Source organism: Falco rusticolus, chromosome 6 (genome assembly GCF_015220075.1).
Source record: "Falco rusticolus isolate bFalRus1 chromosome 6, bFalRus1.pri, whole genome shotgun sequence".
NCBI lineage: Eukaryota > Metazoa > Chordata > Aves > Falconiformes > Falconidae > Falco > Falco rusticolus.
This window is the reverse complement of record NC_051192.1, coordinates 34,033,926-34,056,872: the sequence shown is the minus strand read 5'-3', so window position 1 is coordinate 34,056,872 and position 22,947 is coordinate 34,033,926. Positions and strand designations below refer to the sequence as shown.

The 22,947-nt window shown below is 41.7% G+C and overlaps 1 protein-coding gene across 1 annotated transcript in view; it reads left to right on the top strand.

The window, feature by feature from the left end:
- THEMIS (thymocyte selection associated) overlaps window positions 1-22,947 on the top strand; it is an 84,514-nt gene that overhangs the window by 42,918 nt on the left and 18,649 nt on the right. The gene's annotated exons all lie outside the window — the stretch shown is intronic.

The window sequence follows — 22,947 nt, the reverse complement described above, 5'->3', positions numbered from 1 at the left end:
GTATTGGGCATCGCTTATTTTTTTTGTTTTAATTTTTCCCTTGAATTTTATTCCTGTCCCTCCCTCTCCTCTTTGCTACAATTATTATTGTTGCTGTTGTTGTTATTATATTTTAGTTCAATTAATAAACTGGTTTTATCTCAACACATGAGTTTTACCTTTTCCAATTCTCCTTCCCATCCCACAGTGGGGTGGGGGGGGTGGGGGAGGTGGGCAGTGGGAGCGAGTGTCTGTGTGGTACTTAGTTGCTGGCTGGGGTTAAAGCATGACAGTCCTTTCTGACATTCCACATTGGGTGCCAAAAAGGAATGTCATGGTTTAACCCCAGCAGGCAACTAAGCACCACCCAGCTGCTCACTCACTCCCGCTCCAGTGGGATGGGGGAGAGAATCAGAAGGGTAAATGTGAGAAAAGTCATGGGCTGAGATAAAGACAGTTTAATAGGTAAAGCCAAAGCCGTGCACGCAAGCAAAGCAAAAGAAGGAATTGATTCACCACTTCCCATGGGCAGGCAGGTGTTCAGCCATCCCCAGGAAGGCAGGGCTCCGTCATGTGTAACGGTTACTTGGGAAGGCAAAAGGCTGTAACTCTAAATGTGTCCCACTTCCTTCTTCTTCCCCCAGATTTATATGCTGAGCATGACATCATAGGGTACGGAATATCCCTTTGGCCGGTCGGGGTCAGCTGTCCCGGCTGTGTCCCCTCCCCACCTCTTGTGCACCCCCAGCCTCCTCGCTGGCGGGGTGGGGTGAGGAGCAGAAAAGCCCTTGGCCCTGCGTAAGCGCTGCCCAGCAACAGCTAAAACATCCCTGTGTTATCAGCACTGTTTTCAGCACAAATCCAAAACATAGCCCCATACCAGCTACTATGAAGAAAATTAACTTTACCCCAACCAAAACTAGCACAACCTAAAACCTAGCCAAAATTCTGAAATATCTAGCATTTTGTGAATTAATATGCCATTCTTGGAGATTCATTTGCAGTGGTGGATATCTGTTTTTCAGAGTACATAGGAACTTTATCTTGTAAGACTTACGTAAGTTTAATTTAATGTAATTCTTTGCATGAGTGTAAGGGCTTACTGTTTGTGTGCTTGATCCTATGGCAGATATAAGCACTGGGAAGAAAACAGTAAGCAATCTTTTCTCCCTCAGTGACCCAATCAGTTGAGACACAGAAGACAGAATAAGCTGCAACCCATACCAGAATTTAGTAGCCATACTGAGACAATATGCTTTCTTCCATTATTTGTCTTTAATCATTGCACCTCAGCACTATCTCTTACTGTACTTTATGCCAAGCAGAGACAACTTAGTCTTCACTGATATTGCGGTGCCTGAGAGAAATAAGGCCAAGGCTAAGAGTGAAATGCTGCAAATGTGAACAGGAATAAAATTGCAAGGGAAAGTCAAAGGTGCTTATTTTGATTTTGTTGTGCATTAATTTTTAAAGTTTTATGCATGAATAGCTTACTGATTTCTCATCTCTGAATGAATAAATAAAAGTCAGGATTTGTTTTGGGTGAAAAGTTGATATCAAAGGGGATTTCTTGTATCATTGAAGTGCAAAGATCATCCAGTCATAGACCAGAAGTTGTCATACGCCTCTACAACCACTCATGTAGTGTAAATTTGTGGAGGTTATGCAATGGTTTGTAGAGTGCTTATTAACATAAAAAAACATAAGATTTGCCACGGCAATATGTAATTTGTATGGTGGCATAATATTTCAAACAATGCGTTTCACAATATGTAACTTGATCAGCAGCTGTTGAATACATAAAATTAATATTTATATTGATGGCATATCTGTGAAAAGGTCAAGCAGGTGACGTTTTAATTCATGATTTCAATTTGTAGCTATGTTTTTAGGGTAATAAATCATAGTAGCTTTCAAAAATAACAGCAGCAACAATAATATATGACTCTAAAATTTCTATGGACTGTAAATTAAACTACTTTGCTTTTCCTGAGCACCTAAACACATTTTATTTATTTGTTGGTTGTGAACTCTTATGTAATTACAAAAAGAGATTTGATACTTAGTGGCAAAAACATTATACTAACCATTTCAGATTAATGGGAACTCCCAGTTTATTTCAAGGGACACATTGTCAAGTACTGCCGTCATATTTTTCGTAACTTTTTAAAATGTAAATAAATTTTCAAATGTAGAAATGTAATTTGTGTTTACAATTTTCAGTTTAAGTGTTTTTACCCTGACTGCAGGTACAGCACAGTTGTAATCACACTGCAGTATGCAACACAAATTCATTGATTTAAAAAATTCTTTACAAATGTTTTACATGCTTACACATTGTACGCACCCCTAACCAATATGTCGCGCTTGTGTTTGTCTCAATATATAGTGTCATTCAGATGTAACCACAAAAACCTCTGCTCCAATATGAAAATGCTTGTCAGAGCATTTGGTTTTTCTAGCTGACACCATTCATTAGGCAGCACCAAATGGTTTCCTTTCCAAAACCTGCACTGCAAGTGCTCCTTCAGTTGCTCTGCCGTTTGCCTAGCTGCTCAGCTGTGACTATGTTTTGATGCCTATGTTCTGTCTTAGGCTGTCTGTGCTTGGATAGATGGACCTCACAGGACACATGCAGACGTGGTTTAAGGAAATACAGCTCCATTCACTTTAATGGAACTGAAACTTCTTCCAAGAATTTGGAAGATTTGTTCCGGGAGAGGAAGGTGGCATGTGTCTTCCTTCAGAGCTTGGCCAGCATGCTGCAGCAACTGACGGGCTGGGACAGCTCTGCTCCAGAGAAAGGCACCTTTGCTTAGGTGGCCATGTGTGCTGTATCTCTAAGCTCCTGTTATGGCCTGTACCGTCAGCAGTACCTCAAAAGACAAGTAGACACTGTGGTTAGCTGAATCACTTTTTAACTGTATTGATGAGGTTTTCTGACTGCAGTCAGAGCGAGCACATGTGGAGCATGCAGAGAGGTACATGTAGTTACATCTGGTTTTGTGACTCCCAGAGCTGAACTCAATCCATGGTGTAGTAATTAACCCAAACTGAATGATTGGTGTCTTTTTTTATGATAGAGCTGTGACTAGTACATTTACATAGAGAAAAGCTCACCACATGATGGCTGCTGGTACGCACAAAGCCCATCAGCGGTTCAAGCGAAGCCCTGATGCCATGGCTGTGTTGACTGGAACACTGCAGTGTTGTGTGAGTACAAGGCCTGAGGGATGAGGTGCAACCCTGGTTCAGAAGAAAGCACTCTGGCAGGGAAGGATGAGGTTTAGGAGTCCCTGTTTCATCCAGGAACTTACAACACAGCCATCTGTAGAGGAAAAATCACATTCTCAGGGAACTGTTTTCATCCCCAGCCTACAAGCTTGCCTTTTGGCTCTCCTGAGTACGTGGCATGTGTCTTTCAGCCTTGTTCAGGAGTCTAGAAGTTTGACCATATGCATATTGAGGATGAAGTTCATTCCTGAACAGAAACAAGCATAAACACAATTTAATTTACAAGTAGATCCTCAAAATAAAGGTTTGAGGAGCCATGCTTTCCTGTTGTGCACATTTCATTCCTACCAAAGTGTGAAGCTGTTCAGAGAAAATGCATAAGTAAGCATTTAACAGAATTACGCAGTAGGGTTGGAAACATTTTGGGTTTCTCAGATTTGTTTCTCTTACAATCCTTCCTGAACAAAGAGATAAAGTAAGAATTCAGATGTAAGCTAGTCCTCCTGTTCCCACAGCTCTTGCAGTGCCACAAATTGAAGGGCACACTGGATTGTGGGATGCCTAACAGATCCTTGTTTTCATCCACCACTTTGCTTTAGTAGTATTTTTTATAACAGGAACAGATGAGAAGACCCATGCATGTTTCAAAGGCATAAGAAACACTGACCACTCAGAAGTGACAGCTGTGGCTTTTTTCCTTCAAACTCTTGTTTGTTTTTGCTTAGTGGTCACATCTTTGAAGTATTGAAATTCTTGAAAAGCGTCCTTTGCCCTCTGCAAACATGCAAGCACACAGTAAGTCAGAAAAGATGACAAGTGTTTATTCTGACAATCTAAGCCTATAGCATGCCCCACGCTTTTCTTACAACAAGGTGAGAAATGGCGAGTTCTGAAGACTTCATCTTCACTGTTGGTGGAGGTGTAAAAGTACCAGCTTGAATTAAAAAAAAAACAATCAACATAATTCCAGAAAGTTTTAACACCTTTATTGTGACAAAGAAAACTTTAATTACATGACTTTACATTTAAAAAATCAATTTAAATTGGAAGAAATGTGTATGGTTTATACTCTTGCCATAAATTTTGACTCATATACTGAAACATTGCACTTGTCAATGTGTCTGTTCAGCTTCTATTTCAGGTGTAAGAGAGTGCCCATGTGCCATGGTTTTCCTTTCCTCAACGGTACAAAAACTGTAACCATTTGCTAAAATTCTGCCCCACACATATAGGGCTGTATAATTGAATATGTCCTCTCCCTCTCCCTCTACTTCTCCTTCCTCACTGGATATTGTCAAATGCATGAAAGAAGTACACAATTTTTGAGCTTTCCTTTTCTTTCTGAACCGTTTCATTCATGCTTATTACACAAGCATCTCACTGTACTGAACTTCTGTCCTAGATAATTTTCAATGGCAGATAAAAGGAATCATCCACAGAATAATTTTGTACTGAAATTCTTTTTTTCTTCAGTATTTAATAAATGTGTCCCCAGCTACTAGTCACACAGGGTCCATATTTTCATTAATAGGTGCAATAAAGCAAATTTATATCTCTTTCATGTTACTTTCTGATCTTTATTTCACTAAAATTTCTCTTTCATCTGGAAGATGTATGTGAATAGATTTAATTTATAGAGAATTACAATTTACAAAACACCACACCATATTGCGAGCCCTCACCTAAAGCCTAATAAGTTAGGGTTTTCTATTAATTTATCTGAAATGGTCATAATTTACAGACTGAGACAGACTTGGACAAGGTTTTTTTTCAAATCTGAAAGGATTATCTACTGATACACAACTACTAAGAGCATTTTTGTGCAGCTACCATTATATTACATTTTAAAGCTTGTTCAGTTAAGGAAAGATTCCATCTCTACTGTTTCAAACAACACTTTTGTGGAGAAAGAAATCAAACCAAGAAAAAGCAGACTTTTTCACATTAGAGTTTGATTCACTTCTGCCTAGTCTAATAATAAATGAATATTCATCTGCAAAAAAAAATTTTAGTCACTTAGCCTGTGTTCCACACTTTACAATAAATGGGGTGATATAAAATCCCTATTTTGTAAATTGATCAGTCTGAGAAAACATTGCTGTCCTTCAACTTGCAGAACATGACTGATGAGTAAAATGTTCATAGCGAAGTGTATTCAGTAGAAGTTCAGAGGATGAAGCACTTGCTAATGCCTCTGTTCACACCATTACCTAGTCTCCTGCCCACAAATTTTTTTCTCTTTAAACAATTAAAGGTATATTTTTAACATCACATGCTTCTTGCTTTTTTGATTTGCTTTTTGTGGACCCGTTTGGATATATTCCTTGAGAAGACAGGATGCATCATCAGTATTTTGAAATAAATGAAATTAGTGCTGAGAAAATAGGAGCATAGCCGTCGGCTTCCTAATATTCCACAAGTGAACTGTCTTGATGCATGTCAGCAGGTAAAAGTACCATTACTTAATGTCTCCTGAGAAGAAAAAAAAAACCAAACAAAAACACAAAAAAACAAATCAGCAATATTACATCAGTTTTGAAGGACCATCAATGTATCACTGAAAGATGAATAGCCCAGTTGTCCCTTTGTTTGAAGGGATCATAACTGGTTGTAATAAAGTACAAATGCTTTGGCTCCAAGGCAATGCTGAATGCAGCCACGTCATTGAGTTCAGTGATCTTGGCGGACAGTATCTCAGATCCTCTTCTCAGAGTTTAGGGGCACAAATCTTTCTGGCTGTAATTTGTACCACTTTAAATTTATTTTTGACAAGGCTTTACATTCCATTACAGCAAAAATTTATTTTTTACCACTCTTTTGTGACTGATACACATTCAGGCAGGAGATTACTTCCCATGTGTGGATGTTAACAGCATGTACTGTACCAGTGACATGAGGAGTGTGCTCATGCCTACCCTACTGCTTGTTACTTCTCTTCAGAAAGATCTAAGTTCTCCACCCAGGGACCTGAAAGCCCAGAGAATACACTGGCTCTGACAATATTTAATAGTCAAGGAATATTTTTGCTTTAAATGTGAGCATATCTAAAGTCTATGACCATTTTCCTTGCTGGTGTTCGTGGTCTTTAAAGTCGAAATTACAGGAGTTTTACATAAGCAGCCTAGAAGCCTTGGTTACAGAATTCCCTCATTCTTCATGGTTCATCCCTCTGTTTCCACTTCTTCAGAGCTGAAAGGACTGTTCCTATCGCTTTATGAATCTATATATGGATTCTCCAGATGTACAAATGTAAAATCATTGAGTCACTGGAGATTCCCAGAGGATTAATAATTTAAATAAAAACAATCAGGACTGACTTGGTGTTTTACAGTCAAAAAATGTCTTTTCCCCATACTATTTCCTGTTCTGGTGCATAAATAATTCCTCTAGCATTAGCGGAGCTATGCTAATTTATACCCACAGAGGACTTAGTTTCAAAAGTCTGATTTAGATGACAACACTGAACTGCAGGGACTTGCCATTTTTATTTGTATGTAAAGTACCAGGCACTTAAGCAGTCATATGTCATTAAATTATTTCTAGAAAATAAACTGTCATTTGGAAGGCTTGCTCTTAGGTGAAATTACATCTTTTTGTATGACTTAAGACAGATGCAATGAGTTAATTTGAACCACCCCTCTTCACTTTCCTAATTTTGTTCTCTTTCCTATCTCCTGTCTCTCCTCTGCTAAGCATGCCTTCTTCACTACATCTGACTGGAACAAATACATCCTTGGGTGGTAGCTCGTGTACTTCATTGCAATGTTCCCTTTGTTCTGAATGGCCTTGTGAAAAATGAAGTAGTAGGGCATAAAAGTGGTCGATGTCAGCTATAGCTCCTGGGGCAGCTAAAAGTTGGATGATAAGAAGACTGTTTTAAGCCATCAAAGCTCCCTCTTCCTCAGCTGTAAGTTTTTTGTTGCACAGCACAGAATTTCACCCTAGGGTTTTTGACTGAATAGTGATGGATTTGACAACAGTCTCACCTGCACACTGGACATGTAATCATTAATGGGGCACTTCACTTCAGAAGAACCATGCAATTAAGATAGCTGATGTGCTTCTACTCTTCAAGTCTCATGTTAGTAATTTCATAAAGGTTGTATTCTGGTTTTGGCAGTCAGTTTTCTCCTCAGCATAAATTGCTGGAGTATTTGCCTTAGCTGTACCTGAGGCATGCTTCTGTGTAGCCCTGGTTGAGCTCTGATGCTGCCATTCTTGCACATTAGTCTTTCCTTCTGACAAAATTAATTTGGAGTCAGCAGGACAGCCACGTACATAGGTAAACACTGCTAAACATGAGAAAGGGCTGCTTTGTTTGCAAACGGAGATGAGATGATCTTTGCCGAAAGAGCTTGCCATCCAAAAAAACCAAATATATGCAAAAAACCTGTGTCAAGGTTAAGGCTGATGTTACATTTGATGTAATTAACATGGAAAGCTTATGTGACCTGTAAAGAGATTACAGGCAGTGGGGTAAGCTATGAACTGATCCTATTGCTTACTGGTATATGATTCTGTGCCTGTCATTTAATCTCAATAGTCATCGATGCTTACCTGCCTCGTGTATTCCTAGTGGAATACAGTGTACTGCATTCTGCTTTCAATTTCGTGTAAGACAGGTCCCCATGGTGTCTCAGATAACCTTGTAAGCCAGCTGGTAATTATTGTCATGGTGACCAGGATATACGGTGAACTCTCACAAAAGGCAACTCTTTGTCTTGAGGAACCAGTTTGACATTTTCTCAGAGGTTTTAATATATTTGGGTTCAGATAAGCACACTTTTGCAAGAACACTGTTTTTTGATGATAGACCAGTAGGTTGCTGGAGACAGAAGTCTTTCAATAGTATATGTAGATAAAAATAGTTTCCTTTATTGACAGACTATATTTAAATCAACTCATCTTTGCATCCTTAACCATAACTTCACGGAATTTTTCTGACCTCAGACCTCCGCTTCATTTAGACAGTTTCCGGCTTTCTATATTCAAAAAATATATATATTATAAATATAAAAATATTTGTGTGTGTGTGTGTCTGTTTGGTCAAGACTAAGGCAAGCTTGATTTTTTTCACATTTTTCATGTTAGTATTGGCTATACAAGAGGACTGTATAAGGGTAGTATGAAAAGAGACAAGAACAAAAGGCTACTGCTAGCTGTAAGGATCCTGGGGAGGTATTTAATGCTATTGTAACTGTCTGTATCTTCAGTTTCTAGGCAGCTGGAGGGCTTCTTACACCTGGGGACATGCCTTGGCCAATCACTGGAAAATAAGAGTAGGATATTTGGATGAAGTGAAATACCACTAGGAAATGGTGTGCTGGTAAAGATCCCTTCACTGATATTTACAGTCATTGTATCACCTACAGGCCCATGTGGAAGGAGGGTCTTGGGGTCTCCGAGCGCTGCAGAAACATGCACTGAGTGGCAGTCCCAGCAGACACGCTTATGCACTAAATAGATGGAGAACGCATGGCAGAGGGAACAGACAGCAGACGACTTGCCGGCAGTCACTCAGCAGGTTAGCAGCTAGGTTTCTTGGCTAGCAGACCTGTTTTGTCCTGAACTAAATCCCTTGACAGGAATTTTTCTCTCCAGTTTTTGGGGAGAAAAATAAACTGAGATCCCAGATACAAAGTTTGTCAAATCATCAGCCTACAAACTGCATTCATAACAATTGCGTAGTATTTTTTATGTCAATAGTTTGTTGCTCAGGTTGAATTGATGCTGTCCTTGGAAGGATGCACTTGTCACAAGGGTGTAATGTGTCCCTATACATCTACATCAAAGCCTAGCAAGAAGTTCTGTGTTAGAATAACCTTGTAAAACACTGTTAGGTGTTATTTTTGTAAAATGATTCTAAAGTAGTTGGAGATCATCACCAGACAGCTTGTTCTTGAAAGACACCCATTTTTGTAGTTGTAGCAGGAATAAATTTTCCACCTTACTCTTCTGGAAGCCACTCCTCTTCCTCTCTTTACAGTGGAAGGATGAAATATAGGCAGGTAAAGAAGAAATCCTGGAGCAAGTGACTACTGCATTCAGTTCTCCTCTGGAGCAAAACCCTCAAGGGACCCTTTTGTAACAAGTGTGTGTTACAACTGTTTTCCTGGCCCAGAACATTGAAATCCACCATGGCCATGAGAGAGCTGAAGTCAGAGGACTACCTAAAATGAAGGATTTTGGTCAGGAATGCAATAAATGTTTTGGAAAGGCTAATTTTAAAAGGAAATATTTGAGATGGGCAAAAAACTTTGTTTTAACAAAGGGTAAAGTCTACTCTCCTGTACTACTGCTTTAAATCTTTAAATGACTTTGCAGCCATTGATAATGAGCTGCAGTGACAAAGCGTGTGGCTCCATTCCTCACTCCATGTGTTATCTGCTAAAATCTGATCAATTATTGAGGAACAGTGTCGGGGCTTGACCAGCCGCTTGATTTTATGGCTCTGTAACGCTACCATGCTCAGTAAAGTAACACCTGCCTACAAAGGAAATCCACTACAGACCTTTGGTTTTGCTTTGTTTTCCACTTAGGGCTGTGACCTAATAATTACCAAGTAAAAGCAGAAAGAAACTGGTTGATTTTATTAAATACCCATGTGATACATTTCTAACAAATAATAAATAATCAAACCTTTTCATCTATGAAAAGGAAAGCATCACTGATCTTAATGTATTTACTGGAACCTGGATTGATCGTCCTACTTTTATCACTAGCAAGACAAAAGTAGCCATCAGGAGGAAGAGATGTGCAAGATTCTAGCAGAAAACAGAGTATATTAATGAAATGTACTCAGCAGAGAGCCTATTATGATATCTGTCCTCTCTCCTGTGCCACTGCAGAGCTAAAAGTGATTGATAATAACCTTGTAGTTACTGTACAATTTGCCTACAATTTTATAGTTGCAGTCATGGCATTGATCTACAGTTAAATGAGATAATTCCTGTGTGCTATCTTGCCAGTCTGCCAGGAGCAATGTACCAATTGTACCTGTAAAGTCATAAAAAATGAATACCTGCTTGAATCCAGGGCTTAATATAGAAGTTTTAGATAGCTACATTAGGAAATTGCTATAAAGAATATTCTCAAGTTTGTAAGAGAAATGTGATGAGGACTATTTAAACCTAGAAATTTCTATCCGTAATACTGCTTTTATCAGCAGAGTCTTTTATAGCCTCTGCTTTCTTCTTCTCACTATATGAATGTTGCAAACCATTTTTTCGGGGAGTGGGGGTGTGGGGTAAAAAAAAAAAGAAAAAAGAAAGTAAACTTTGCAACTGTAGTCTTACTGATATTAAGTTCTAAGACATTAGAAAATGCTTATGCAGCATTTAATAAATTAATCTGGAAGACTGGTAGACTACTACAAATACTGAGATAAACTGGTTTAAAATACAAGATCTTTTCCTTCTGCTTTTTCTTTAATCTCACACTTGCATACAATGGATCAAAAGTCAACCTCTTAGAAATTTTACTGGAAAATTCCATGGAAATCCTACTTTGGACTAGAAACCAGGCAGTTCAATGAACACTTCCTGAAGCTTTCAAATACATATGTACATCTTTCACCTGATTTCTTCCAAAATGCCTTATTTCACCCAACCCCCAAAACTTAAAATGAAACTTTTGGGTCATAAAACCACACAGATCACCTCCTGCAAAGGTTTGCTGAAAACAGAGCATGGTGAAACTCAGTGGCTTCACAGAGCTCTACACCGCAAACGTGACTTCTTACTCCTCCCTGGGTCTAGCTCTTGGCTTGCACTGAAGCCTCTTTGAGCTATGCCGATATAAAACAGGGCCTCAAAAGGGAGCTGGTTACTGTCATGGGGAGTATGTTTCCCTGTTGCTAACATGCTGGTTACACAGGTGGCCAAATGGGCTATTAGGAGTCAGAAGTTGCTGACCCAATAAATTCTGACTCAGAAAGAGGCACTGGGGGTAACCTCAGGTTGCCTGTGACAGCTTTTTAATCCACGGCACTTTGTTTCTATGATTTCAGTCAGGAATGCAGAATTTGGGACTGTATGTCTTAGGAGCGCTGAAGGGAAGGCTTCTGCTGGCAAGCAGGGTTGTGTCATCCACAAACTGCTGCTACCTTACAGATGCTCCCGAATGATCCATGCGAAATTAATGAGAGACTTTAGTCCAACTACAGGTAGATTAGGGAATTTTCTCCCAAAAGCCATTGTCACAGGCAGTGTCGCCTGCTGCTGATCTTATTAGTTATCCAAGAAGCTGAAATAAGTGTTGGAGGGTGAGGCTAACCTGAGATCTGCATTACTTACATAAGCTTTCAAATGTCACCAGGCACTCAAAACATAGATTTGTTAGTTTTGAAGTTTTATACACCTAAGTAAATAAAAGACTGTTAAACCACAGACCTAAAGATAACAAGCTGTACATTCGTATTTTATTCTTGTTAACCTTCTTCTAAATCCCCAGAGAAGCAAATAAATAAATTATGCCAAATTATTTTCTCTATTTATTATTTGAATTTCGGTAGCACCCACAATATGTTTAACACTGACTCCATCTGTGGAAAAATATAGTTCCTTCCCTGAATACTTTTCAGCTTAAGAAATACAGGATTTGTGTATCTGATAGATTATTTGGCTACATTTTGTCATTTTCTTAGTGCCAAAAATATGCTTTGCTGTAAAAAACATTGAGTCCAAGGTCCTGATCTTGCCAACTGTTAGGCTTGTACAATACCATGGTGAGATTTCCCGTGTGCCAAATGGGATTGTTCACTATAGTAAACTTAAGTATGTGTGAACGTATTGGCAGGGTCAAAGCCTCTAAGGCTCTGCTCCTGTAAACACTTAATGCATGTTCATAGCTGTACTCACATGAGGATGCACACTGATTTTAATAGTCTAATTTACTCCAGCTGATTAGATATTTTTCTTGCATTAAGCTGTTTCTCACTGGGTCGAGAAGACAACAATGGCCAAAACCAGCCAAACACTATTGAGAATTTGTGTTGCTTTCATTAAACTCTCAGCAAGCCGTTTTTCAACCAACTTGCAACAGCACCGGCCACCTCATCTTTCTGTGACTTGGCTGGGGTCATTTCAGGTTTGCCATTTTATTTCAGCTCAGACAACTTCTGCCACATGCCTCTTTGTATGCATGATCTACAGCAGTCCTGATCTGCTCATGGATGCTGGCTGAAGGCACAGCTGGGAGACAGCCCAGTCTTTCTGGTACTGGAACATTTTTGTATGTGCTCTGTGCCATGCCTCTCTGCAGCACTGTACTTCCACAAACTGTGTTTCTGGTGAAAGACATAGAAAAGAACAGCTCTGGAGGGAGAAATACCTCCTCACAGCTGGCTGTGGTGAGTGTCTTTTCCTCAAGCCCCACATTTCTGGCTGGCTGCACCGGGGAGTTTCCTGAGGCAGCAACAACTAACTCCTGCCACCTCAGCCAAGAGCTCAGCCTCCTCCTCTCCTGCTTGCCGCCATTTTGCAAACCAGAGGAAGGAAATGAGGGGAAGTTGGAGATCAGCAGTCATTTCAGCTGAGGAAGAAAAGTCCTGCTGCTGTTAACACTGTCAGTTGGAACAGACACACTCTCCTTTCTGCTCCTGGAGCTAAAGCATGAGAGCAGTGTTGGTAGATCTGGGAGACCAGCCTGTGATACTGCTTGTAAGATCCTCTGCCATGTGGGGCATGAAAGCTCTAATAATGTGACACGTGACATATACCATTGAGGGAAGATGTAGTCTGCATGTTTGAACTACTTGCTATTGGTAAGAGTGAGAAAGTTGTCTTTCTTGTGCAGGTGATAGGAGGACATGTATTACCTCTCAAGACTGGCACAAGATTAATTCATAATAATATTTTTTAAAACCTTCTGTGACTTGCTTGGGGTCATCTCAATTTCCATGTCCTTAGAAGAAAGTATTCACACCAGAAAAAAAGACCCAGCTGGCCATCTGAATGTTGAGCACGAAGCCTCAGGAGAAGACAGAATTATATTTTTAAAGGCTGGCTGCTGAACTGAAAAGCAAATGAACAATTAAGCTTGGTTCAAAGGTTGAATAAGATCAAACTTTAGGCTGCAGAAATAAAACGTTTTCTGAATTCCCAAGGTAATCCAGTGGACTGAGGAAACCAAAGGAGTCCTGTGTGATTAAACTCATGAGAGTTACACAGGTTTTTGTCCTCAGAGCAAACTGAAAAGCACTTTCTTGTCAATAGTTTGAAGCATTGTCTACCAAACAATTATTTATTTGCTCAAAGAATCTTCTATATGGTATATATCTGTGATCATCATGGCAAAGCCCTCTGAAGATGCATGTAGTTGCACTGACAGCTCAGAATTTAACAGCTGTGTGTCTATACCTAGACACAGGACACAGCAGGACTATCCATGCCAACAGCTATTTAATGCATTGGTCCACTGCAACAGTGCTTAAATACCCACCAATGTGGATGTCTTCTTGGGCTTTGTAAATGTAGTATGGGAATCATTTAATTCATTATTTTGGTTAGGAAATGCAGATATTTATAATTTTGACTATCTTCTGCACATAGGTCTTCCAGAAAAATCTTAAAGTGATTTAAAAGGCCTGGTTTAGTACACTGAGACTATATGCAAAGTTCAGACAATATTTCATGAAGTTGGACATACTCTGTACATAAATGAATGTGTACTGGGGAGCAGCAACATCCACTATCAGGGCTGCATAATCATTAGTGTCATCTGCAGAACGGCAGAACTAACAACTGAGGTTCTGTCATGGTATCATTAGTTTTTCAGACAAATGCATACTTAACATAGCTGAAATTTCATGCTCTCCTTTTGAGCTACTACACTCAATGAACAGATGTGAGAAAAAACCTTCAGTGAGATTACTGTAATCTTGATTCTCCTATTTTTAACCCAAGCAAGCCAACCACTACTATAGCTGAAGTATTATTATATAACAAAGAGATTGCCCTATATCAGAAAAAGATAACCAGTGAAAGGAAAGGAGACTTATTTGTCAAGCATGCTGTCTGAATAAGGGTAAAATCTGTCATAAAGGTCTAAAAATTACCTAAACATTTAAATACCTTAAACCACAGGTGCTTGCTCCTGTAAAAACATGATTGTCTTAATTATACTTGCAAAACATCAATATTTACTTAACAGACTGTTCACATTCAATCTTCCATAGCTGTAATAAGAACATCATCATGGATAGGTGAGCTACAAAGAAACTATGCTCAAGACAGGTGACTGGGAACATGACTGTGCCTGTAAAGCAGGCAGTGGTAACCAGTTTGCTGAAATATGCTTGATTTGAACACATTTTTGTCAGCTTCACCATCAGTGCCAGAGGAGCTCACCAGGAGTCAAGGGGGGTCCTGATAACGCCACGAACTGAGAACATAAGAGGTTGCCCCAGGGACCAAGAATGAAAGAGATCTTTTGGTCCTTCCTGTAGGCTTGATGACTGGTATTTCCCCCGGAATGTGTGAGAACATTAACAAGATCATTAAACACAGACCATATATTCACCATGTAACTCACCCAGGCCTTTTGTCACAGCTGGGAGTACTTGCCCGCCCTGCGTGACACATCCAAAAGATGAAAGCAATTAAGACACACTGTTTATATTTTCAAGCTTCCCTTAATTTCCTTGGTGGTCTGCAGGAGCTGACCTGTTTCCACTGACCAGCCAGGGGCACCCTCCCCTGTCTCACCACAGGGCATGCTATCTTGAGGCTGGCAGTCTTGACAAATGAAGTGATCCATGCTGAAGGCTGGCTACAGCTCAAAGCTCCTCAGACGGCTTGTTACCTGCTTGCAAAAGACTGTACCATTACCGATCCCCTCCACAGTCCTGCAGAGGTGTAGAGGAATGAAGGCAGTGGGGTGATTAGCATTGATAACATGCAGTTGTGGCCTGTGGAGCAGGAGCAGGAGCAGGAGCAGGATGGTCTGACCTCGGAGGAAGGAGATACAGCACAGACAGTAGAATCTGACCAATGGTAAAGCCTTGTTGCAGTCTACTAGTTTGTGCTGCAACACAGAGGGAGTTTGAACTGAGGTTCAGCAGTAGCTATGAAGGCTTGAGGTGTCATTGCCCAACATTCACGATCGGATGCTTCCACACCCCAGTTCCAATAGTTCCAAGAGCTTAAAACATTGGTCCCTGATCCTCTCCAAGAGCAGTAGTATGATAGCTTGGAGTAACAGGCTACAAAATGGCCACACGGCTTTAGCCAGGCCACTTGAGCTGCTGGCCTGTGTCCTCATAGACTTGCTGAAGAGATCTGCTTGCTGTAGGTCCCATGTTGGCAGCTCCTCAAGAGATCTGCTTGCTGTAGGTCCCATGTTGGCAGCTCCTCACAGCACACACAGCCTTTGCTTTTCACCATGAGCTCGGGGAGGGACTGTGGTGCTTCTGACAAGCCACTGTGCTGTCTCCTTGTTAGGCATGCTGTTTGCTGATCGTGCAACACAATTAATATGTAGCATCTGCAGGGGATGGAGGGAGGAGGAGGTGGTGAGCAGTTTGGAGGTCCATTTTCCGCTCCCTTTTTGAAATGTTCAGTTCCAAACATGGAATAGTATGCATGTTTGGTTAACAAAAGAGCATTCCCGTTCACAAAAATGTGATCTATTTCCAGTTGAAACAACTTTGAGGAATTGTGTAAAAGCAAAAACTTTTCTTTCCTAACTTCTTCTTTCTTCTCTCCTGTATAGTTTTTCCATTGTTTTATGTGCTTTGTTGTGAAACAATTTTGATTTAGATTGGGCTTAATCCTTTGTCACCTGATTTATCTCCAGTTTAAGTGCAAAAGCCAGTATAATTTTAAGAGGCAATACTGGGAGAATTTTAGTTTACCTGTATTTTACTTTAGCTATAACTTAAACCACAGTTCTTCAGTACAGATGGTAGGTACATTTTTATGCTCGTATTTTTAACAGTATACCAAATAAATTGAATACATTGAAAATTAGTAACTACTGTCTCCAGAACAGTTCCTTTGGAAGCAACAGAAATGCGTGTCAAGGATACCATCACAGTCACGCAAGGCAAGAAAATTGCCACGTAATCTCCAGGAAGAAGATACAGGAAACAAAGCACAGTGGTGCTGTGTTGGAAGAAGCCTGTGGTATGGCATATCCATCTGTCCTATGAACTAACCCACTATGTATAAATATGAGCACATGCATTACAGGCCTTGACTTCCACAATACAATGTGAAATGGCAACGTCATATGAACCTTCTTCTGCTACTCAATATTTCTTAGTGTACGAGCGAAGTACCACCACCACTGTTTTCCACATTGCTTACTGAGATGACTTCTGCAAGCCAAGAAATAACAGGTTGGGATTTGTACAGATCCTGTCTTCTCAGCTGTCTTCTTTTGATTGGGCTTTAAAGGCCTTATAAATGCCACGGAGGCATAGCTCTGAAGACCACCAGAGTGTCAGGTCTGTCCTACCAACCCAGCTCTCTGGAGAGGAGCTAGAAAAGGAACGATGTAATAAAAGTGCTGGAAAACAGTTATAAGCAGAGGAGGACGTTTAACTGTCATCCTCACAGCTTGGTATTGAGGCAGCTCATGGTTTGAATCTATAGCCTGGCTCTGAAGTGAGCTGGTGACCAGGGTCTGCCATTTGCCGTAGAGAGAACTCAGGGAGACACCTCAGACCTCCCGCAGCCTCAGCCTGCTCCAGTGCCCAGGAGGGAGCATGGATCAGGGTGGGAGGCAGGAGGCAGGAGTGGGCGCATTGTATTAAACAGTTTCATTTTGCTACTGGGGAGCAAATGCCCTTGCATGCCTTCCCTACCCTTATTTTTTGTTCCCTGCACTGAATTGAGGAATTTCAAAATCTAAAAGGCCAACAAACCGAAACAGACCAAGAAGTCCACTTTTAATAGTTTTGTAAGTACTTGTAATTAGAAGTGAAGCTTTTCTCGGAGGTAGGTACTTCCCAGTTTGCCAGAAGTTCTTGGATGCAAACATCCTTTCTGATGAGGAAGAATGCAGCTCCTCCCCAGGACATTTTTCAGTATTGCCAACAAACCAAAACCCCCTGTGACTTGACCAGTTTTGCTAACCACTGGTGTGCAGTTTAACACAGCTGTGAGTGAATTTAGTGTCAGAGGTTCAAAATTATGTCAGAGAAAAAGAACAAAGAGGGAAGTGAAAAATGGGGCAGAATAGTTTCTTTCTGCCAAAACAGACCAGCTTCTAGTGGGCAAGCTGAAATATTTATACACTCATACCTCTGTGTACTTTTATATGTGTATATGTGTGTGTGAAGGCAAAATTCTTGACGGGATCCAAACGTTGCAGAAATACCTGTTAAAGCAGGAATGCATTTTACTAATGAAATAACCCATTTTTTCTTTTACTCCTGCTGTTACATTCCCCACTATGGCCTGGAAACCAGATGATTTTGAAAAACAAGAAGCCTGATGCTGAGCTCAGGCATGACTGAGTAAATCCAGAATAATGCTTCCAAACTGCAGGGAGTGACTCCAGATTTACACCAGGTTTCTGAGATCTGAATCTGGTCTGAAGTATTTAATTCCTACCAATGCGGTGTCCTGCTGCTTTCCTGAGGCTGCTGTCTGCCACGCAGAGCGTTTGCTGTCATGCAGTAAGAGGAAGCGCAGCGTGAGCTCTGCAGCTGGACTTGCAGACTCATGCTAGGAAGGGCAGCACAGCAGTAAGAACTTGAAAACAATTCATTTTAAACATCTTGCCCCCACCCCCTCCCCCCTCTCTGCAGGACCACAATTAGAGGAAATGGGGCAGGATGCAGTCAGACCAAGGGGAGCCAGGACAAGGCTGGGAGTGGACCAGGAGTTCAAGGGGACACTGGACAACTACTTGGAAGAGAGGCATTTTGAGGGTCACTAATAGGCAAACCACGTCAAACTCAGGAAATTCCACAAGATGAAAATAGTAAGAGGCTGAGAGTGTATTCAGAAGTAGCAGATCGCCTTGCTCTGTTCTTATTCTTCCTTGGTGTCTGCTTAGGGCAATGGTGAAGAAAAAGGACTGACTGAGATGCATTTTGACCTGACACAGTGTGGCAGTTATTTCATTTTTTAGGGGCAGAGAAGTCCTGAGGACTGAGTGAGGGACAGCCAGGGGAACGGTGCAGCAAGGGGTGCTTTGCTTGAGGTTCTGCATCAGGAGTTACAGGAAATTTCGTTCCTCTCTTCATTTGGTTTCAATTCAAATTTTCCCCACGGTAAACTGCACTTATGTTCACATTCAGCTTCAACATTCAGATTTCATTCTGTTGAGTAGATTCCATCTGCAGTTTGGCAAACCCGCAGATAATTAGCTCTCCCTTGTAATTATATTTCCAGTTAATGTCCCATTAAGATAAATGAGAAGAATTCGCATCTTCTGCTTAAGTGGTGATTTCAGAAAACGCAACATTTCATAGTCTTTGAACAAACAATCCCCTCCATTTGTTGTGGTGAGGTGTGTTTGTAGTACAGAAGCAGATCTTAATAATTTACATCTTCAGATGTACACCTTTTTTCTCCTGAGAACTTCGGTGCTTAGTGGGTGAATAGCCCAGGAGAAGAGCAAAGCCTGCCTTGGGGTTAAGGCATCAGACTCTCCCTCAGACAACGGGGTCCACTTCTCGCTTCCTTTTGCGGTTGCCTTCTCACACCGTGAGTACCATGCAAACCAGGCTTTTCACAGGTTGCTACTAACTGTGTTTCATTGCCCAAAGTGAGACAGCTCATGCCTAATTCCTGTAGCTGCACACTCATGAGCATGACTGCAGTCACCGAGCAGGGTGGGCTGGCAGCGAAGGCAGTGTGGCGAGGAGTCAGGGTACATGGAAAGGTGACAGCTGGGGGCACCTCGCCGGTTCCTACCCACTTCCTGAAGCTACATGGAAAAGAGCACATTTCAGTTTGCCAGCTCGTAAAATGCAGAAAACAATACTTACCTTTCACTGCACAGTGTGTTGAATAAAGAAAGTGCTGTTTAAGACCAAGTCCTCAGAAAAAGGCAGGCCTTAAGATAAAGGCATATCTGCAAAAATAAATGTAATGCTAACTTCATATAGATTACAGTGAAGATGAAAAAACTGTTCTCTGCTCTGAGGCTCTGGGGATCAAGTGCTCCCCGGGGAAGAGATGGGGCTGGAAGGACACTGTGCAGTTCCGTATTTTGCATTTGAACTATTGCTAAAAAGATTTTAAAATACCCTTTTTGATTTGCAACACCAATATCTGAAGGCGTAACCCTGGTGATTTTGCGCTGGCTAATACAGCATTGTTTTGTCCCAGGGCGCTCAGGGGTGCCCAACATCATTTTCTGTTCTCTTTTGCTTGTACACACAGGAACAGGAGAAAAATGTCTGGGAAAAGAGGCTGACAGCTCTGGTTACCCATTGACATAAAAGACCCTTTGGTAGCAAAGCTTCATTTTAAAGTCTCTTGAGACGTACTCTGCATTATTCTGGGGCAGATTTTGGAAAAGAAAAAGATCTCATTCAACAAGAAATGATTAAATGAGTACTGTGAGCAGTGAATAAGTGCACAAAAGTCATTGGATTAAGAACAAAAAGCTCGGGGCTCTGAATTTCTGGAGCAAGCAAAGAATTTTAGCTGAATGTAATGGCAGTACATTCTTGCATGTATTTATTGATAACATAAGGCAGCCCGTTTTGTCTCCATCAGCTGTAGAAGATTTACCTGAACTGTGGGAACAGTCAGTGCAGTGGCTGCGTTTCATTACCTCCCCAAAGCCCCCATGAAATTGCATTGAAAAGCCCGTAACCGCGGCCGCACGGCAGCCCCTCCTCAAAGGTCACCGCGGCGGCCGCCCCCCTTCTGCCCCCCGTTTGCTACGTCCCCCACGTCAACCTCACGCCGCTCACGCGGCAGATTCTAGCATTTCACCCCGCAGAGCCGCCCCGAGAAGCCAGCAGGCCCGCCCCGGGGCACCTGCCCTCGGCCCGGCCGCGGGCACCACCGCGGCGCTCGCTGCGCTGCTGGTTACGCGCGGGGGCAGGGGCGGCCCGGCAGGCGCGACCCCCGCTCGCCGCTCCCGCCCCCCGCCCCGCCCCCGCCGCGCGGGCTGCACGGCGCATCCGGCGGGGCAGGCAGCCCCCTAGCGGCAGCCGCGCGCCGCCCGCCGCCCGAGCCCCCGCCGCCCGCCCGCGGGCCGCTCCCGCCGCCGCCTGCGCTCGGTCACCCGCCGTGTCCCCGGGACGTTTGCGCCCGTCGGGCAGAAGGCCGGGCCGCCCGCGTGCCGCTGAGTGCTCGGGGGCCGCCATTTGCTGTCACTGTTGGGGAAAGGGCCGTAGCTAGCGCACGGCTTGCTGCGCGGCTCGCTAGCTTCAATCCAAATACTCTTCCTCGGGCTCCGAACAAGGATGAATTAATTCTGCCCCTACCGCAGGGAAAATACCGCTTTTTAAATACGTTATCTGAACCCGACGAATGAGCCTACCGTGGGGTCTGCCTGCCATCTGTCCCGACTCTCTCATGACACAGCCATCTGCTTTTTAACCCTTGAGAAATCCCAGACTAATGACGACGAAAGTCAAATTAATTGTCTTACTGGCGGCATGTACAGAAAGTACCTTGTGAGGGGGGAACCCGTTAAGAGTTTGAACCTTGATCAAAAAAACTTAATTTGATCAGATGTTTCGTGTCCCTTTTAGGCAAAGGCTAATGTGATTTTGTTCCTGTCTTTGAAATGATATAACCTTGACCCCTTCTTCGGCAAAAAATAATTCATCTGTAGTTTATAGTACCTGAAAAGTTCTGCAGGCAAATAGTAATTCTCCAAAGTGCTCCCATCCGGTATGTTAATGAGGCTAAATGAGGATCCTCTTTATTGCCCATGGCCTTTCTGAAGCATCTTCTAACTAGCTCTTCTACTTTTCCACACTCCAATGGACTGTGGAAAATGAAGGCTTGGTATCATCTACGGGAATCAGCGCAATGGGGAAGACCGTTAAAATTCTTTACTACAAAATCATAGGCCCTTGTCAGTATCCTTAGCTGTGGGTATTCTGTGCCCTTGCAAAAATCACCCTGACGTGCAAGATAAGTTGGCTTGCCCATAGATCATACAAGAAGCCTATCCTGGGATACCGATGAGTAATAATCTAAAGGTAATTGTTTCCTTTCAAGTGGAATGAATCAGTCCTAACTTTCTGCCACAGTGATGCAAATTTCCTGAGAGGTGTCAGCAGTTTCCATGTGTGTGTTCCCATTACTTAAATTTGTGTTCCCCATCTGTTAGGTGGAAGTACCCGTTTCTACTTCTAATCATACAGTGGGTGAAATTCTGCTTTGACTAACACCGGTCTAAATCTGGCCGACATAGCCCAGAACGTAGTAAAAGAAATTTTACTTTTACTGACTCCAAAAGCATTACTTTTGCTGACTCCAAAGTAATTCAGATCTGTGTTTCGGTGTGGCCTGTGGCTCTGATTGTCATAGCACTTACCCTGCTTCTGTATTGATACAATACAGAAATTAAAACCTGTGATTCTTCACTGATTCGCTGCAGTTCCAAACTGTCCCTGCAGAAAGGCACGCACGTATAAGGAAGGTTGGGACAAAATTATATAGGTAGGTTGTCATTCTATAGGTTGCTCTGAAACTCATGAAGTTTTCTCTATAAAGCAGCAACTACAATACACTGTCTCACTTAGACAGATACATATCCATCTCTACCTGTCTCATAATTTCCTTAAAATATTCTTCAAAATATTAAAAGCTAAAAGCTTTATTCAGCTTTGTTTGGGAAGTTTGGGCTTCCCCATGATACAGTGCTGTGTGAATATCAGTTTGGGCTTCCCCATGATACAGTGCTGTGCGAATATCTTGAAGAATCTTCATCTGTAACTTGCGGGGATAAATTGCCTTTTTTGTCTGGAAACAGTGAAGTGTGTTTGGACTGCAAAATCATTCATCACACTTTCATTCTATGTATACAGGCTTTTTTCTGGTGGAAAGATGCATGCAGCAATTAAGCATTTTACAGATAAATATACCTGTGCAGTATATGTCAAAGCAAAGATATGTATCTAGAGCTTTGGCTTGGGTTTCTGAAAGCAGCAAAGAGTGCCACTCCAAGCTGTCTTCGAAGATTGCAGTAAAAGGTTTATGATCTGTATCTACTAGCATGGGTGACTCATAATAAATGTACTCCAAAGGTGTAGTGCCATGTCCAGCACTGATTGCTCTGACAAATGAGTACTCCTCTTCACTAGAGTAATTTGTAATCATATAACAGCTTGACTTTCTGTCTCCAAAAGCATAGTTTTGTCAGATTGGTTTATGCCACTACATCTCTCACAGCATTTTCAGAGACTATGACAGCTTTTGGTTTCATATTTACTCCCACATTTTTCTGTACTTTAAACAAATGTTATTTCACCTTCTTTACTCTGAATGTTCTAGATGCCGTTGAAGTTTTCTTTCCTTAAATAAAAAAAAAGTAAAGAAAAAAGAAAAGCAACTGAAACAATAATGTGTATTATGAAACATGTATTAGCTTCTCTTTTTTTTTTTTTTAGCAGTCTTTTTTTTTACTCGCTTCTTTAAGAGCTTCTTTCTGCTGTTCTATCTCAGAGGTTACGCTACTTTTGCTGGGCAGCTCCGAAGTGGTGGTGGTTGTTTTAATTGTAAGAACTCCTGTGCTATTTTGGCTTAATGAGTAGTTGTGACCAAATGCTGCTGTCTGAAGTCCGTGTGGTATATGGACTGCCTTCAG